The sequence below is a fragment of the Triturus cristatus genome, chromosome 4_1 (genome assembly GCF_964204655.1).
Source record: "Triturus cristatus chromosome 4_1, aTriCri1.1, whole genome shotgun sequence".
Lineage (NCBI taxonomy): Eukaryota > Metazoa > Chordata > Amphibia > Caudata > Salamandridae > Triturus > Triturus cristatus.
In genome coordinates this window covers 1232358023-1232376943 of record NC_140585.1, presented here as the reverse complement: position 1 = coordinate 1232376943, position 18921 = coordinate 1232358023, and the positions used below count along the sequence as shown (strand labels likewise).

Here is an 18921-nt window from a genome sequence, read left to right as displayed (position 1 = left end):
CAGATCTATAATTTATCACCTGAAGAAACTGCAAGGAATCACGGTACACACAGCATTTGTTGTCTAAAGGTAAAAACAGAATTGTCCTTTTATTCAGCAGATGACATAACAAGCATAATACAGAAAGGCAGAGGAGATGGTGTGCCAGGGCCCAATGGCATTCCTCAAGCAATTTTCAAAAACGATCCATCTTTCTGGAGCGAGCATCTATTCATACTATTTAAAGAAACTGAGCTTCTAAATCATATTCCATCTCGTTGGCAAGGCTTAATAATCACACTGATCTACAAAGGAGGAGATAGATTATGTCCATCGATTTACAGGTTTAATAGCCCTATTAGAAGTAGAAGCAAAGTACTATGCCCCTCTGATCCTGGAAGATTTGATCGAGTTTTCAGACAAGTTTAACCTGATTCTGGTCAATCAGACAGGTTTTAGAAAAGGGATCAGGACAATCACAAATATTCTCTCTCTCTCATTAATAGCAGACAATTGCAAGCGGAGGAAACAACAACTTCACCTTTGTTTTCATAGATCTAAAGTTAGTATTTGATAGAGTAGACCATCACCTCCTACGGTAAAACATGAGAGCTAGGAACATTCCCAAGAGAATATTAAGAGGAATACTACTATTCTACTCCCAAACATGGATAAGAATAAAGTTGGGCGATGGACCGACGGTTCTAGATTATCATGAAAGCCAAACACAAATAAAGGCTAAAAACAAGCATGCCTGTTGGAACCGCACCTCTTTAATCTATTTGTGTCTGGCCTGCACAAAGGCTTGATGAGACCAACTCTCATCCACCGCAATTGGGAAAGTTATCATTGTCGCATCTCTCCTATGCGGACAATGTGGTGTTAATGAGCCTAACCAAGATCGTTCTCCGATGGTCTCTAAAGGAAATGACGGAAGATATAGCAACCAACAAAGTCGAAATTAACACATTAAAAAGCGATTGTTCCTATCTTGTTGGATTTGTTTAACGGTATCCTGTGTACAGGCATTATCCCCGATTCATGGAAAGAGACAAATGTAATTATTTTCCATAAAAAAGGCAAACCTAAAGAAAACCCAGGCTCGTATAGGCCTATATCACTCATTAATGCAGACACTAAACTGTATTCTAAAATTTGGGCCAAAAGGTTGGGGGGGGTTATTGGCGGTCTTGTATCCCCCTGGCAGCATGGGTTTGTGCCTGGGCGGGGCACTACAGATCATATACGGAGAGCAATCGCTCTGTTCGACGCTCACGCTGCCAGGGGGGGCGAGATGGCCATGATCCTCCTCGACGCAGAGAAGGCCTTTGACCGCGTAACCTGGGACTATCTTTGGGGCATTCTGGAAGATAGAGGATTCGGTACAAAAGCAGTTAACGCTATCAGAGCCATGTATAAAGATCCGGTAGCCAGGGTCTCTGTGATGGGGGAGAGTTCTGAGGAAATTATGATCAGGAGAGGCACCCGTCAGGGCTGTCCCTGCTCCCCGATACTCTTTGCGCTATATATAGATCCTCTGATCTATAGAATCTTGAATTGTCCATTGATTCGCCCAGTGATCGTTAATGGGTATAGTAATAAGTTGTTGGCTTATGCCGATGATCTGGCGATTCTTACGACTCATCCACAGCAGGCGATGACGGCACTAGTGGAGCTGGCAAGAGAATTTGGCAAAAGGTCTGGGTACTTGTTAAACGAGGGGAAGACCCAGATTATTGGTACAAATAACATCATTAAGTCAGATAATAGATATGTTGATTCTGCAATATATTTAGGGGTGAGGATCAATGCAGCAGTGGACAAGATTAATGTAGAAAACTACGGTCCGCTTATTGGCTCAATGGAAGCGGAGTTAAAAAGATTGGACGTTCTACATCTATCTTTGGTGGGGAGGGTGAATGTTCTCAAAATGGCAATGTTCCCCAAGGTTCTTTATTTGTTTCGTGCTATCCCCCTCCTGCTAGAGGAAAAACTACTGAAGAAGTTGGAATCAGTTTTCAATAGGTTCATATGGCAATATGGGAAAACAAGACGATCTTTGATGTTCATGTCCCTTCCTTACGATAGAGGTGGAATGGCCCTCCCAAATCTTCGATTGTATCATTACTCTTCCCAGTTAGCTCAAATGTCAATTTTATTCCAATTAAACGATAATCTACCAGGGATTCAGGGAGACAGTCAGGACCCCCCAACTATATTCGAGCTTTTATTGGGGAAGAAGGCTGTAGGGCTACTATTGATGGAAGTCGACCGTAGATATTATTCAAAGGTGAGGCTCAAGATTGTAAGCGGGATATGGGGGATTTGGAAAGCTATTCAAAAGTTGTTAGAGATTCCTAAAGTTAACACATATTTGTCTCTATGGAATTCTAAATTGTTCCCACATCTGGATACAGGTATGCACTATCAATTTTGGAAAGAGCACGGAATCGAGACCATCGGGGATGTGTGGGAAAGTGGAGCGGTTATTGGGTTTGATGTAATCCAGGTCAAATTTGGGATACCACTAACTCACTGGCTTTTTTATAGTCAGGTACTTCGGTTGTTAAAGGCAATCAGACCGAAAATTACTGCTACTACACGCTGCCCGTTATTGGATTACGTAGGGAAAGGGGGAAATAAAATCAAATATATTTACAATCATCTCATGGAGGGTGTACAGGATGATATGGAAAAAACCGAACATGCATTATCCATTAAGTTAGACAACCCGGATGTGGACCTTGATTTAGCGCTTATATTAAATAAAAAATGGCTACGTTCATCTAATTTAAGGGCACAGCATTTTAAAACATTGTTTAATTTGTACTTTACTCCAGCCAAATTGTTTTCGTGGGGATTGGTGGAGAATGATAAGTGCCCTAGGTGTCAGACCGGCCCAGCAGATTTATTACATATGTTTTTTGATTGTGATAAGCTATCCTTGATACTGAGAGAAATCTCTGATTTTTTGGCTGGATTGTTAAAATGTAGAATTGTACTATCTTCTACGCAGGTGTTGATAGGTGTAGATAGCAAAGCAGACTTGTCTAACTCTGCTGAAGCATTGGTATTTGTATCGGTTGCTGTGTTACGTATTCTTATTTCAACAGGATGGAAAGATCTTTCCCCCCCAACCTTTCAAATGTGGATGTCCAGGTTTTTGGCGATACATAATATTGAGTCTTGTCTATATGATCAAAAGAGGGAAAAAATAAGGGAAATGGGTAGAAATATGTGGGCTCCTCTTGATAGCTGGAGAAGATCAAACTGATGACTAATGTTGTGATTACTTTCTGATTTTGTATTATGTAATTCTTTTCTTTCTTAATCAGCTCGGTTGGAGGAGAATGTTTATATATTCTACCATTGGTTTATTTGTAATGACTGATTGGATTACTATGTACACCAGGCAAATTCTCAATAAAAATAAAAAAAAAAAAAAAAAAAAAAAAAGCAAAACAACGCTCATCACCCAACTACCAAGCCGAACATATAGCTCAATGGTATTCCGTTAGAGGAAGTGACTAGTTACAAATACCTGGGGTTTACATGGATAATAGACTAACCCATCAAGAGCAGAAAACGTATTTATGTCACCGAGAACTAGTGCATTAACGTTCGCCTTAAGAACTCTGGCAAAACAATTGAAGGGCCCATCATATAAAGCTTTGCTTGCAGTGATATCGGCCAAAATGCTTTCAACAATAACGTATGCCAGTATTGCTCTACATGGCAAAGACTCTGAACTTCTGAACAAACTTCTAGTCTAGTTTTTCAGATACACCAGTCAGCTTCACCAGCACAGGTGCGACTTGAATTCAGTATTATAAATGAAACAATAGGCAGAATGTATACCACATTAAAGCTTTGGTATCGACTGAAACAGAATACAGCTAGCTCCCTACTCAATAAGGCCCTCTGGACAGAACTTGTAAAGGAAAAAAATTGTCATACAATCAATACCTTTATAAAGCTCCAACAACTACTTGCACGGCCGAGCTATGGAACAATAATCTGCCTTATTAGTCCTTTAAGCGAGTAATAAACAAAACAGTAAAATTCCATTCCTTGTTACTTGATAAAAATACCTTCAGCTTGAGATCACATGCCTGGAAGGTGATTAAAAACTACAAGACCCTTGCACTGGCGCCTTATGTATGTATTAAATTTTTGATCTACCTATAAGACAACTGATGGCCCTACGCTTTGGAAAATTACCGTTGATTGCGAACCAGCCAAACTGGGTCTACGAAGGGCCTACAACATGCCGACTCTGCGGTAGCAATAAAGAGGATTTTATTCATCTAATTTGCACAGGCCTCAAACTTTACACAGCACAAGTCACTTTATTATGAAAAGCTCTAAACATCAGAGGGATAAGGACATGCAGAGCGGCCATAATAACAGGACTAGATCTGTCATATCCTCAAATGAACTGTAAATTGATTAAATTTCTCAACCTTCATGATCAGGCTTTGAAAACTGAAACTCTAACTCTATGGTAGAATGTGAACACTTTGAATTATCAAGAAATGTTATTGTACAGGATATGTAAGTGGTTGAAATCTCTCAATCTTATGATCAGGCCTGAAAACTGAACTCTCAACTGTACTATAGAATGTGGAAATTTTACGATTTAGTAAGAATTTTATTGTGCAGGTTATGAATTTCATTGGAGGCACATGATCATCATTACTCATTACAATGAAAAATGTAAAACCCATATTGTTTTCACATTCTGTAGACATTTAACTGTTTTTATCTATGTGAAATATTGTTAAGGTTTTAATTAACTAAACAATAAACATTAATTATCATTATTATCCGTGGCGGCTCAGCCTGCCCTGGTGCCCATGTGTCCCCAATCGTTGCCATATATATATTGTATGCAAGAAAAAGACCAGCCCCAACCTTGTAGAGTTCTTGCAGGCTCTGGACGGACCCATACTTCGCCGTATAGGTCACCCAGATGGGCAATCTCAGCTTCTCGCCATGGAGAAGGATCATGGGCCCCCAGCATAATGTTCATGGCCGGCACGCTCCAAAGGAGCAGCTGCGATGCAGAAGGGGTCGGTGTGTGTCTGGGATGTATATATCTAGTCTAGATGAGATTGGCAATGGGTGTGAGCCTGCCCAGACCTCTAGCCGGTCCATGGGTGAGAGCAGCCATTTCAGCACGTCCATGCCTCTCAGCTCTACTCGAACTAGGCCACCCTCCGCTGTTCCATCTGAAGATAACCAGCACATAGGCCACTACAGTTAAGCCGCTGCGAAATACAGCTCCTGGGACCACCAGTCCTCCCTTTGAGAATGGGGCGCTGAAGCATGGGAATTGAAACCCGTTTCCAAGCGGGTCCCCAAATGAGCTCCGACTCTAGACTCCTTAGGGTCCTAAAAATGGATCTGGTTGGTATCACTGGCAGTGCCGCAAAGAAATATAAGAGCCTCCAAATAAATAGCATCTTTGCTACGATACCCTGTCCTAAGGCGAGATGGGTAGCCGAGTCCAGAAGTGCATAGATTGGTAAATCGAGGTCAGGGCCTCACCATGCATACCACCTAGCAAGTCCCTGTCTCTGTGGTAAACGGTTATGCCAAGGTAACAAAAGGTTTCAAAATGCCAAGAGAGGCGCCCAACTTCTAGCACTTCTCGATGTTCCAGCTCAATCCAGCATAAAGAGAAGACAAATGGACTTACCCCAGTCACCCTGAGGCTTGCCATCTCTCCGAAGAGATCAGGCAGGTCATAGAGGGCCGGCAGTGTGCAGGTATAGTCTCTTAGGTATACTAACACATCATCCGCATATAGGGACACGGTTTACCAGTCTGGCCCACCTTGATAACACAGACAGGGCACCTAGCATGCAACATGGCAGCAAGCGGCTCCATAGCTAGTGTGCAAATTACTAAAGATAAAGAGCACCCTTTGCAGGTCCCTCAACCCATGGGAAAGGATCGCGAGATATGACGGCCAGTGTGACCCCTCGGCTTCGGGGCAGTATATAAGAGCTTGACCCAACCAAGAAAGTTAGGGCCCTCCTAATCACCTCCAGCACCTGTAGCAAATAGGACAAATTCAAAGTATCAAATGCTTTTTCAAAATCCAGGGAGACTGCCACCGGAAGATCAGTCCACCCAAATATCACATCCATGATGTGGCACAAGTGTTGAATGTTTAAGTGTGTTGCCCTTTGACGCACAAACCCACATTGGATCAAATGAACAAGGGAGCTAAGCATTGGAAGCAGCTTATTGACAAGGACTTTACTCAAGATTTTGTAGTCAATGTTCAACATTGACAGCAGGCGGTAAGAGCTTACCTCAAGGGGGTCTCTGCCCTGCTTCGGAAGCACCACTGTGAGGGCCACACAGAGAGACCTTGGTAGAACACCCTGGTGATGCGCTTCTTGGTAGACCTCCAGCAAGTGAGAAGCAAGGGTGGCCCCAAAAGCTGCATAATGCTCCACGGGGAACTCGCCCATGCCCGGGGTCCTTCGGCGCACCATCTAGTGAATTGCCAGGTTGGTCTCCTCTATCTGCAGAGGTTGCTCCAACTCTAGAAGCAATAGTGAGGGCAAAGCTAGGAAGTGCCACCATTAGCAAGTTGTCCTGCACTTGCACTGAGAAGGGTTCCTGGGAGGAAGAATACAGTTGCTTGTAGTACTGAGCGAACACATCACATATGGTGCCCATCAGGGTCCTGGGGGTTCCTGATCGCAGCAACTATGCCAATGTTCACCCCAGCTTATCACCATCAGTGTGCTGGCGGGCTAGGAAGCTTTATTCAAGATTGCAGAGTCGCTTCATCTCCTCCTGATATTGGCGATGCACGGTCGCCAGATGGGGGCATGCGTACGGGGTCGACACTGCCCTGAACTCCGTGATCCGCAGGTGTGTCTCTAAAGTCATCACACTACGAGTGAGAGATGACTTAACTCCTCATGTTGTGTTGATGCAGTGCTGATTATGATCTGAGAGGTTCCTACCCAGGTATTCAGAACTACTACATATGAGGGGCCAGTAGTCTGAATTACAGTAGAGGTAATCTAGTCTAGTGTAGTCCTGATGTCCCGGTGCATAGTAAGAGTACTCTACCTCCGCAGGGTGCCCCAAGTGCCAGGTATCATGCAAATTGGACAACCTAGACCATTGCTGGAAGTGCTTCATTGCCTATATTCCCGGCGTGCCTTCGAGTGGGGCTATCGAGCAGTCCACGTCTGTGTCATGTATGCAATTAAATTCTCCTCTCCACAATCCTGGGGCCTAGGGATCCAGCAACATGGTTTGGGAAAGTGTCCAAAAATACACCATGAGAGGTGTTGGGCGCATAAAGGGATACCATGGAGAAGTGGTGCCCATCCAAGATTCCCTCCAAACCCGCAAAATGGCCCTCCCTGTCAGCAAGGACTTTAGTCTTCATGAATGTAACCTCTGGTGCAACCCAATAAGGAGCCCCCAGGCATAAACTGAATATCTGATACCATACATCTCCCCACTCCATTGCCTATTAACTTGTCAAGCTCTCCCGTGGTGAGGTGTGTCTCTTGGAGACAAGCGAAATGAATGTGCCTGCGTCGAAGGTAGGCATATATCCTGTGTCTCCTGGCAGGGGTTGCCATAGCACGGATGTTCCAAGTTAAAGCATTACATTTAGTAGCCATGATCGCAATTGTGTGTCCTAAGACCCTGGGAACCTATGCCATTCCCCTCTCCTCCAACAAGCCTAAAATCTGTCCGGTCACCCATCCAACCAGCCAGAAAATAAAGACTAAGCAAAACATTCTGATGCACACCTAACATATCCCTGAAACACAATCATGCCCATGCGGAATAGTTTGTCATTGGCGGTCCAAATGTAGCCTTGTGGAGCATGGAAGTGTTAATGTTCTGTGAATCCACGGTGTAGGCCCATGTCAGATGGTATGGCATCCAGCCCCCCCAGTCAATGCGGCTTACCTTCAAGGGGGCATCAAACCCACTAGTAATCCAACCTCGCCAGGTCATCTACCCCGCAGGCAGGAGGATCTACCTTACAAGTCGTCCACCGATGGTGGGCGACCTTCAGGCCCCAATGGACCCCAGCAGTCGATGAGAGCGAGCAACCCGAGTCCAACCCTGACTCCGATAGGTGCTCAGAGCGTAGACGAGCGAAGGAGTTCATGCTGTGCAGTGAGGCCTCAGACATCGCCCGGGATTGCCCTGCCTCTACTTGATCCTTGGTTGGTTTCGCGTTGATGGATCTGCATTTGTGCTGTCAAGATTTTGGCACCAGCCAGTCTCCAGCGCTCAAGTCCTTGTGTGGATTACGCACCAGGTCCTTAGCATGGAGGCAGGTCCATACATCTTCCAGTAAGAGGAATATGTGGGTCATGTTGCCATCCACTACTCTGAATTTTGATGGAAACAAAAGTGAATACTTCAATTCCAACTCATGGAGATGCTGCTTGATTTTGGAATAAGAACCCTGGCGGCGCTGCACCTCCATCGTGAAGTTAGGATATGCTGTGATCGTTGCATTTTCATATTGCCAAGAGCAATGTGAAACCATGCAGCAGCAGGTTGTGGTCTCGGTAGTTGAGGAGACGAGCTATGATGGGACATGGTGGGTGCCTGGGAGCGTGGGGCGGCCTGGTGTCTGATGCGCTCATCTAATGGAAATTAATTTTGGTATCCTATCTTTGAGAACTGTCTTCACCAGCCATTCTTCAAAGAATAATTTCACGCTAGGACCCTCTGAACATTTGGAGCAGCCCCTGCACGTCTTCTGCTCTGCGATGTAGGTCGACAACCTCCTCCTCTATGTGTATCAGCCGCTCCTGCAAGTCCTGCACCATTGGCCTCGCTGTAGCTAGGGTGGTCTCCTCATCTTTCACTTTGTCTGCTAACTTACAGAGATCCACTCGTAACAAATTCACATCCAGTGAGACAGTGTCAATTTGGGCCTCCAGGGAGGTTTTAGTGTTCAGTGAACTGAGTTGAGTGAGTTTGAAGGGTCGCTATGAGGTGTTAGAGGCTGTCAAGCGTCCTGTCAGCAGGTGCAAAGACTGTTGTCGCCTCCCCAGGACCAGTGGGCAGTGATTTAGTGGTCTTGGGCTTCCCCATCATTGGAAGCTAATCCGGGTGATCCTGGGGGCGGCTGAGGGGCAACAAGTGCAGCAGACATCCGATGTTTGCACCAAGTATACACGGTCTCTAGCCCGCTGTGTAGGGCAGAGGTACTAGCGCACCACAGTGCAGATCGGGTCAGTTTGTCTGCTCTTGAAGGAGGGCTCTTGTAGTTGCAGGCAGGAAATACAGGGCGCAAAGCTAAAGGCAGGGCACTCAGTGTCAGGGTCTATCCAGGTGCCCCTAAACCATCCGCGACAGCAGAGACACAATGGGCAGAGAGAGAGACCCCTCGATCTTGCAAGGCCACCGACTGAGGTGTGGCCTCGTATGCTAACACAAGGAGGGGGCCACAGGACAATTGGCCAACCAAAGGTGTCCCGTGGACATCCATGCTCATCCAGGAAAACTGCCGTAGTGAGGTCTAGCGATGACTGCCAATGCGGCAGAGGGTAAAGCAAAGGTTTAACAGTGGCAGAGCAAGGAGCGTTCAGGGAGAGTCCTCACAGTGCTGGCCCAGGCATAAGGCACTATGGATGAAGTGGGACAGCAGATAGAATAACAAGCATTGGCATAGCCAATAGTTCTCGCCTTTGGGACCTTATAAGTATTTAGCCATGCAACACCAAGGATATTGTTCTGGATAACTAAACACTTATAAGGTCCCAAAGGCGAGACCTATTGGCTATGCCAATGCTTGTTTCGTTTACAAATGGACAGAGACAGCTTCCCCACTTCCTCAGAGAAATACCCCGAAGGTGTTGAGAAATGGAGACTCATATTTAGTATAGGGGCCATAAGTACTATTAGTGCAGCGGTACGGGGGCAACGGTGTGGGGAGGGGCACAGCACTCCAATTAAGGATGTGTTACTAGCACAAAGGTGGGTGGGGAGCCATTTTCCTTGATAGCATTGGGCCCCACATCACTCTTGCTACACAAGGTACAGATCCCAAGCAACAAAGGGGCAAAATGTGGGTGTCAGTCCTATTTTTTTAAAAAAAAATTACACAGTGCAGCATACTGTCAGATCTGGGCCGCAGGACTATGAGTGATGGCTCACAACAAAAATACACGTTTCTGGACCTTCTCAGCCATGACACAAAAAAATATTCAAAAACTGCAGCTCACCAGATAATGGGATATGACTCCTTTTGGTATGAAAACTTAGGATCATGAAACATACTGCCCGGACAGTATGCACTATGAGGCCATACTAATGGTGCTGATAACACAAGAAGGTAACACCGGTCACCACACCGTACACTCACTGGCAAAACCTGTCACACCACCACACTAGTTAGAGCTATCAACAAAAGACAAACAGTACAGTGCTCTCTTCATAGTGCACAGAGGAAAAAACAGACTCCAAAACAAGCTCGTACATGAGTTCTCATACAAACAAGCAAGAGGTAAGAAAAAAAACGCAAGTGCTGTAACTACAATGCACATAGAGAACTAGCATAAACATAACGCATATGCAGAACAGCCACTACAATAGCATAAATACACTACACTCAAATTCAAGAGCTATTAACCCTTGGCACATTCAAGAACTGCCACCACAATTCAGAGGCAAAAAGTGTTTCAACCATTCAAGCCACCTGGTCAAAATCCATTACTGGCAAATACGCTAAAAATAGTTGCCAAATTGCCACCACAAGGAGTGGCAGAACTATTAGCACTAAGAAACATAGTCACATGGTCTCAAGGGAAAAGTATATAGCAATACTGCCATACACAGGCACTGGCTTTCAACAGAGGAAGCACACATAAAGGTCACATGTAATACAAAGCAAAGTATTTACTAAATGCAACAAAAAAGCAGCTGTTGTCAGCGCAACACCAGCCATGCGGCAACGTGACGTGTGACAGCTCCACCATTCCGGGCCTTGTAGCCAGCTTTGTTGCATGTGGCAATCAGGGACAAGTATTTTGAATGAAAAACAAAGGTCCCCTGCACGCGCCGCTGTTTAAAACAAGCCCTGCAGTGGTGCGTGCACGCGCAGTCTGCTCTTTTGGAAGCACATATTCGTGCTTGCGGCGTGCCCCTGCTCGTTCCCGCAAGGTGGATGCCGCCACAAGCACGAGTGTGTGCCTCCCAAAAGAGCAGAGCGATGGATAAAGGTCCTCCTATGCAGCGCATGCGTGCTGCGTAGGTGAGACCTAAAAATGGCCCATGTGGTACGGCTACGGTAAGTGCCCCCCCACCGACATTGCTGAATGAATGGCAGACTTCAAAAGGGGGAACGCCGGAAGCAGTGGCAGATTAATGAGGCCTCAAAGTCCCACAGCGAAAAGGCCAGGATGGAGCACAGCAGGCGTAGGGCCGCGAGCAGCCAGGGCACTCCCACCTGGCGATGGGTCCGCCACAGTTCGAGGCAAGGTAGGAGTGCAGCAGGCGAGTAGGAGACTTGCGGAGGGCCTCGGGTTAACATGTGGGACCATACCGGTAATGCCAGATGACCACGCAGTTCCTCATGGCGGAACAACGCCCCTCAATGTCCCAGCTGCCGCAAACAGCAGCAAATGTCATATGCTGACTCCGGGAGGGGGACATAAACCGCAGCAGAACAGGGGCCTGTAGAGGGCACAGAACCTTGGGCAGCCCCCGCGCATACACTTACTGCGTGTGGTAATAAAACCACTCGGACACCAGTGTGATCGTTGGGTCCGGACTGGCCTTGTGCGGCCACGCCCCCCTTCTATTCTTCACGCTGCGCAGCTCCCAGGGCAACGTGTGTGTGCGACATTTCCGGCATATGCCAGGCCAAACACTACACCGTCAACTTGTTACAGCTCATCTCAACTAAGTCCCTTATCCTTCCTTCGCAGGATGGGGTCGTGGCCGTGCTCAGCATGCGAAGTCCTTCAAGCGGGAACTCAGGCCGGATTCCTTCTCAATTCGTATATGGGATGACGACCCCTATTCGGGGGTGGAGCCTCGGGTGTCATGTGTGTGTCCGTTTGTTCTCCTGAGATTAATGGTGTTGTTTCAGCTTCTCTCGGCCCCTCTGGGCAGATTCCCTGTGGCGTGCTCGTGATGTTTCTCTCAGAGCGTTCTTCGCCCACTTCTCTTGCCACGGGCTCCTGACTCTGCTCCATGGCAGGACCGACCCAAGCTACCCCCTTGAACCATGAGATGTTTCTGGTCACCTCCTCTCAGTCCTTTTCCACAATGACCATGGTTCCTTTGACACCAGTTACGGTCCAGTAGCCTGGTTCATAGGGTTTTCGGAATTTTCCTCCTGGCCTTCTGTCCCTTATTGTCACTCGGTCCCCTGGTTGCAGGTGACGTGCCTTTGCTCTCCTCTTGTGACTGGCAGCCAAGTTCTGCTTCTCCCTCCGTTCAAGACCTTCCCCCTCGTTGTAGGGCGGCGGAGCCCATTCGGGGCAGACGGGGAGTGTAACTCGACGTGTACCATTGAACATTAGGGCCCACGGGGCTTGGTGGGTCGTGCTATGTGGCGTGCTTCGATATTCCCCGAGGAACAGTTGGAGGTGGCACTCCGGATCTGCATTCTCAGCTACGGCAATGCGCAGAATCTTATTGAGAGTCCTCATGAACCTTTCAATTTCCCCATTGGCCTGTGGCCATTGAGGGGTAATACGACGGTGTCGGACTCCGTGGTGCTACAGGAAGTCTCGGAATTCTCCTCCTTGGAATGGGGGCCTGTTGTCGCTCTTGATCACTTCCGGGCACCCAAACATCGCAAATATCTTCTTGAGCACCGGGGCAACCCGAGAGAATGCTGTGGAGCTGACGACTTCTACTACAGGGTATTTGGAGTAGCTGTCTACCATGACCAGGATAATTCGACCATCGGGGAAACTCCGACCATCGGGGAAACTCCCGAAGTTGATGCTTACCTTCTCCCATGGGGTCTTCCCATGCTCTTCCGTCTGAATGGATGCCGGCACTCTGGTGCCCTGGTTAGCTGGCATGCTGGGCAGCTCTTCACGATCTCCTCCACCCAGGCCTCCAATCCTGGGAACCAGATTTTTTCCCGCATTCGGGCTTTCATTTTTTCAAACCCTTGGTGTCCTCCGTGGGCTAACAGTGTTGCGCGGTGTTGGAGGGCCACGGCATGACTATGCGAGACCCTCGCAGCAGGGTTCCATCTTTTGTCACACTCAGTTCATTTTGGATCTTCCACATTTTTGCGAGGCATTCTCTGTCATGTCCTGGCCAGTTATTGGCCGTTTGTAGGAACTGGTGCCAGTTGCCTTCTTGGACAGCACCACGCACTTTGGTGGTTACCGGGTCTCGTTCAGCGCCCACTGTGATGTCCGCCAGGGTTAGCGCTTTCGGGCATGCAGCTAGGGAAATCAAATGGACCTCGAGAGACTCGACTTCCGGCTCTTCTTCCTGGTGTATCCTGGTAACGGGGTGTCGAGAGAGAGAAAATCGGTTGGGTTCTTGGTGCTTGGTTGGTACACTACCTCCATCTCGTATTGTTGGAGTCCAATGGCCCATCGTTCGATTCTTGGGGGTGGGTGAGGCGCCGACCATTTGAAGAGAGGTACCAGTGGTTGGTGGTCCGTGACGACCTTGAAAATTGAGGTGTCCCTTTACAGTTCGCATTTTACGGGATTTTAATCAGATACCAGCTGAAGTGTTCGGCTGCCATTGGTCGCATAAGACTATAAAGTAATCGAGAACGGCCATAGAATACTTTTAACACGGAGTGGGTTTTAAATAATGTTTTCATTTCTAATGAGAGACAAATATTAAGTGTGTCCTGAAGAAGTTGGTTTTTATTAACCAAATACCACCGAAACACGTCGACGCCCTTGTTTGAACAAACGGTCATATCCAAGGAACCTACTCATGTCCAATAAAGGAAATTATTTATGGACATAGAATTGATTTATGAAACGGATTCAATTTGGAATAACCTTGTGATGATGATGTGATCCTGTTCACATTCTTACTTTTTTGTCTCTTGTATATTGTCATGTGGTATATTTTTTATTGATGTAACTGTGATCTTGCATAATTGGTAAGATTTTTAATTTATTGTGAATATAATTTTTGTGACTGAATAAATATATTTTATGTTATAAATTACGTTTTTTATATCATTGTGTATATTATAATTGTTCGATTGGGTCCATTATAACTTGGTGTTCTTTGGTCAGTTTTTCCATTATTGTATGGTCTAATGGAAGAGGTGTATGTACGAATGTAAGCAATTGGTGATAACTGTTCGAGAGTCCCAAGAGAGCCTTCTTTTTAATTTATGAAACAAACTTAACCCAAGGAACTGACTTGGCACAGCCTACATTCAGTAAGTCTAAAAGGGAATCTCTAAACACACTTAACTCGGGTGCAACCCATAAGGGGACCCAATAGACGAGTGCTCTGAGTGTGGCCAGATCTGCAATTCTTTTTAGTCCTAGGTCAAGGTATAAAGGAGTTAACGGTGAACTAATTGGAACAGAGACCAACTGTCTCGCAAATGTATTTTCTCTGATGGAAAGTGTGGAAACATCAGTACAGCCCCAGGCTCCTTGTGCCTTAGCACGATATACTTCAAGGGCCGGTGAGACCGCACATGAGCTCGTTTGCCTGTTCAATCTAATGATAGCATTTGATCTGTGCTCAATTAATAGCGAGCTTTTGCTAAGTTGACCTTTCCAGTTAAAATTCTCCATTACTTTTACCCCCAAGTAGTCAAAGCTCCAAACCATCTCTAGGGTTTCTCTACCTACTCAAATAATCAAGGGGCATATTTACAACGAGGCGATAAAAAATTATCGCCGCTTTAGCGGCTGTTTTCGGCCGAAAAGCACCGATAATTTTATCGCTATATTAGCAAGGTCACGCTAACGCGTGAAACCTTGCTTTAGCGTGGGGATTTCTATCGCCCAGCTTTGCATCTCTAATGACATGCAAAGTGGGCGTTCCTGACCTGACATGATAGGAGAAATGTCGCTAAGCAACATTTCTCCTATCATCAAGCCCCACGCTATGAAGCATAGCGTCAGGAAAAGTAGCGATAACACCTGTTATCGCTACTTTCCTAACACCTGCTTCAGGACTGACTTAGCCATGATATCCTATGGAAGGAGGATATCATGGCTAAGTTTGTGAGTCCCTATCAACAAGCTAACGTTTCCAGCGATAATCTCACGTTAGCCAGTTAGCGTGAGGACTTTTATCGCTATTGAGATAAGCGTTGCTAATAGCACGCTATCTCAGTGATAAAATCCATGCTAGCCGGCGAAAATTATCCTAGCGCTAAGTGCGCTTTGCGATAATTATCGCCGGTTGTTGTTGATATGCCCCCAAGTTTTTAACCACTCCCTTCCCAAGTACCATGTATTTAGTTTTGTTGACATTTAGCTCCAAGCCCCTTGATGCAAAAAACCCTGAAAATGTGTGAACCAGGATCTGGAGCCCCATAGGTGTCTAGGAGATAAGAAGGGAATCGTCCGCAAATAAAAGAATCAGAACCTTATTGTTACTCTGAGCAGGGGAGTCATTTCTGCAGTTTATTAGGATGTCTACTACATCATTCTTATACATGGAAAAAAGTGTGGTTGCAAGAACGCACCCTTGACGCACATCACGCTATATAGGAATGCTTTCAGTTAATGCTCCCATATGTCCACAGCAAACCCGGGCAAAGTTGTTTCTATATAGTTGAAACATAAGGTGGATCACATTCCCAGGAACCCCCATAGTGTTTAAAGCCTGCCACAGATTGGTATGTGGAATAAGATCAAAAGCGGCTCTGAGGTCTATAAACACCACTTAACGCTTTTGATGCCGCAGTAAAGCATATTTCCAATAAAGTGTGTCGAATCTAAAAACGTGGTCAGAGGATTTTATTTATGATCGAACCCCGGCTCAAAGGGCAGACAAGACATTATTAGAATCCATCCTGTTTAACAATTTCTCAAGAACTTGTTTAGCAAAGATCTTTTGTGCATTGTCGATTAGACTTCTTGGTCTATAGTTTGAGGGGGCGCATGCATCACCTTTCCTGGATATTTCAATAATCTCTGCTCCTCTCCAGGAATTTGGTATCTCACCCCCTTGTGCTATAGCATTAGAAAGTAAATTTAAGTAAACAGTCCAAATCTGGGGCTCTGATTTATATGTCTCCAGGGGATTTTATCCAGTCCCCGCGCCTTGGCAGAATTTAACGAGACAAGAGCTCTGGCTGTGTCTGCGAGGCTAAAAACAACAGCTGGATCGACTGCTTCTATAGCATTCGGACAGGATATGCCTATGGTGGTAGTCTGATCACTACACGGCCACATGTCATTATGTGCTTTTGCCTCATAGAGATCAGAAAAATGAGACCCCCATTTATCAGCAGAAATTTAATGATGATAAGTTTTCGCTTTGTATGTTCTAGATTGGGCCACTATGTGCCAAAAGAGACTAGTGTCATTTGTTTTGACAGCAGACAACATGTCATTCCAGACTTTATCATCCTAATTCTTTTTTGCAGAATTGATAGAGGCTTTATAAGTGGGAAGCAAACTTTACAACGCAGTCATTACAACGCACTACCTTTACAACGCAGTCATTACAACGCAACATCCTTTACATCGCATGCCATTACAACGCAGCCATTAGAACGCATGTCACTACAACGCATGTCAATACAACGCATGTCACTACAACGCATGCCATTACAACGCATTATAAGGTAAGTAACGGGGAATAGTAATTTTTAACCCTACACTGTCCAACACTTACCCTACTGTTGCACTCACTGCAGTGGGAATAGTAATTTTTACCCCTACACTATCCAACAATTACCCTACTGTTGCACTCACTGGAGTGGAAATAGTAATTTTTACCCCTACACTATCCAACTCTTACCCTACTGTTGCACTCACTGGAGTGGGAATAGTAATTTTTACCCCTACACTATCCAACACTTACCCCACTATTGCCCTAAAAGTAATATGCATTGTAAAGGTATGCGTTGTAATGGTATGCGTTGCAATGGAACGCGTTGTAAATGTAGTTTCTAAAAATGCGTTGTGATGGCATGCGTTGTAAAATCATGCGTTGTAATGGATGTCGCGGAGTAATAACTGCGTAGTAAAGGCATGCGTTGTAAATGTTTGCATTGTAACATCATACATTCTTTATAAGTATGTCTAGCTTCGACTATTAGGGTCCTATCATCGCCTAAAACAGCTAATCTAAGAGAACTCTTGGCCTGTCTACAGGCAAGGTTGTACCATTTAACTCATTTATCCAAAGCTGGTTTCTTAGGAGGCACACCTTTATAAAATGCCTTTTGAAGCTCTTTAAATAATATGCTATTTATATTCAAAATTGGAATTTCTGCTTCGTTTAACTCTACATAATTCAACAAATACTTAACAAACGACCCATATATCTGGGTCACCAATATTTGGTTTAACATAACTCTAGGCCATGAGACATAACGTAGACAATTTGCTAATATAGGTTCCGGCACTGTAGTGAGGCATATGTTTCAATTCCTTCCCAGGAAGCCCCAGTTAATAGTAAGATCAAGGAGTCATGATCACTATCAGGACGCCGGTCCACTTTCATGTCAACCAGAAGCGGCCACAATCTTACATTTAAATGATAAAATCAATAACACTTGTATGGGAACCTTTTCTAAAAGTGGTTCCTATACTGCATACATCTGTCATTGGTATGGACACTTAGATCTTTAGGTTGGTATATCAGTGCCTACCTGCATAGACTGGGTTCACGATAGGCCGCAGCCCAATTAATCTCTTGATAAGTGTTATGTGTAGCCTTGAACGGCATATATGGTTGTTTCAGAGTAAACTGGATATCGTTGTCCCTTGCCCAGTATGTCCGCAGTGTGCAATTTGCACGCTTGAAGAGAAACTTTGACATATGGTGGGTGGTCTTTGGTGGTGTGGTGGTACGTGAAAAAATGGTGATGACACATCAAACAAGTCCTGTCATGTTTCATGCCTTATATGGTGAATCTGTACCATCATCATAGTACAAATGATTATTGTTTGGGGCTAAGGCCCTCATTACGATGGTCAGATCACAGTGAGATTGTACTAGGGAGCACTGAGAGTAGTGCGCTTTTTTAATTAGTGACTTATGCACCTTTCTGTCATTTATTTTCTTCAGAAAATCACTCGACTGGTGAAAATTAAAGACTCCAACCGACGGGTGGAAGTGTATTACAGAATAATTTTGAGGTATGTCACAGTCCCAATAGACTCCCGTTGTATTACAAACAGTCACACTGGCAGTTACTGATGTAGTTCCCTGTCACTTTCTCGTAGGCTCCGACCGGCAGGTGGAGGTATATGTGGTTTGATTCTTAAACCCATATTTGACTAGGAGGCATTTGATAACTTGCAGAGATACTAAAGAATCTGTTTATTGGTAAGCTTGATTTTTGAAAGCCAAACAGTGAATCGACAATTCTGTTTTATAACGCACACCTGACACTGCTCCTTGATTAACCCATAGGCTGCTCATCCCCCCCCCCCCATCCTGAAGAAGACCCACCTTAATGCATTTCACTTTTGCGCAACTTACAGGGTCGAAATCGCGACGTACTACATATGTCTACACAACGCTCATGATCACAGTCTCATTTGTCATTTGGATCCTGAAGCATATGTGCTAAAATAACAAGGACATACGATAAAATCTTTCTCCCTTCCTTTTTATTACACGCCTAATTGTTTCTGTATATAGTGTACTGTCTTTATCACCAACCAACACATGTCACTTTTTCACCACAGTCACGTATTTCATGTTGCAATTGAAATTGTAAATTGCGACAGCCATAATTATTTGACTTTTTCTGAATATATTATTGAATTCTAATTTTGG

The 18921-nt window shown here is 45.2% G+C and overlaps 1 long non-coding RNA gene across 1 annotated transcript in view; it reads left to right on the top strand.

Moving 5' to 3' along the window:
- Positions 1 to 18457, top strand: part of LOC146856478 (uncharacterized) — a 95444-nt gene extending 76987 nt beyond the window's left edge. Inside the window, exons 2-3 of the long non-coding RNA XR_014980953.1 lie at positions 18205 to 18275; positions 18363 to 18457. This is a non-coding gene — a long non-coding RNA (uncharacterized LOC146856478). The remainder of the gene's footprint in view (positions 1 to 18204; positions 18276 to 18362) is intronic.
- Positions 18458 to 18921: the final 464 nt, after the last annotated feature.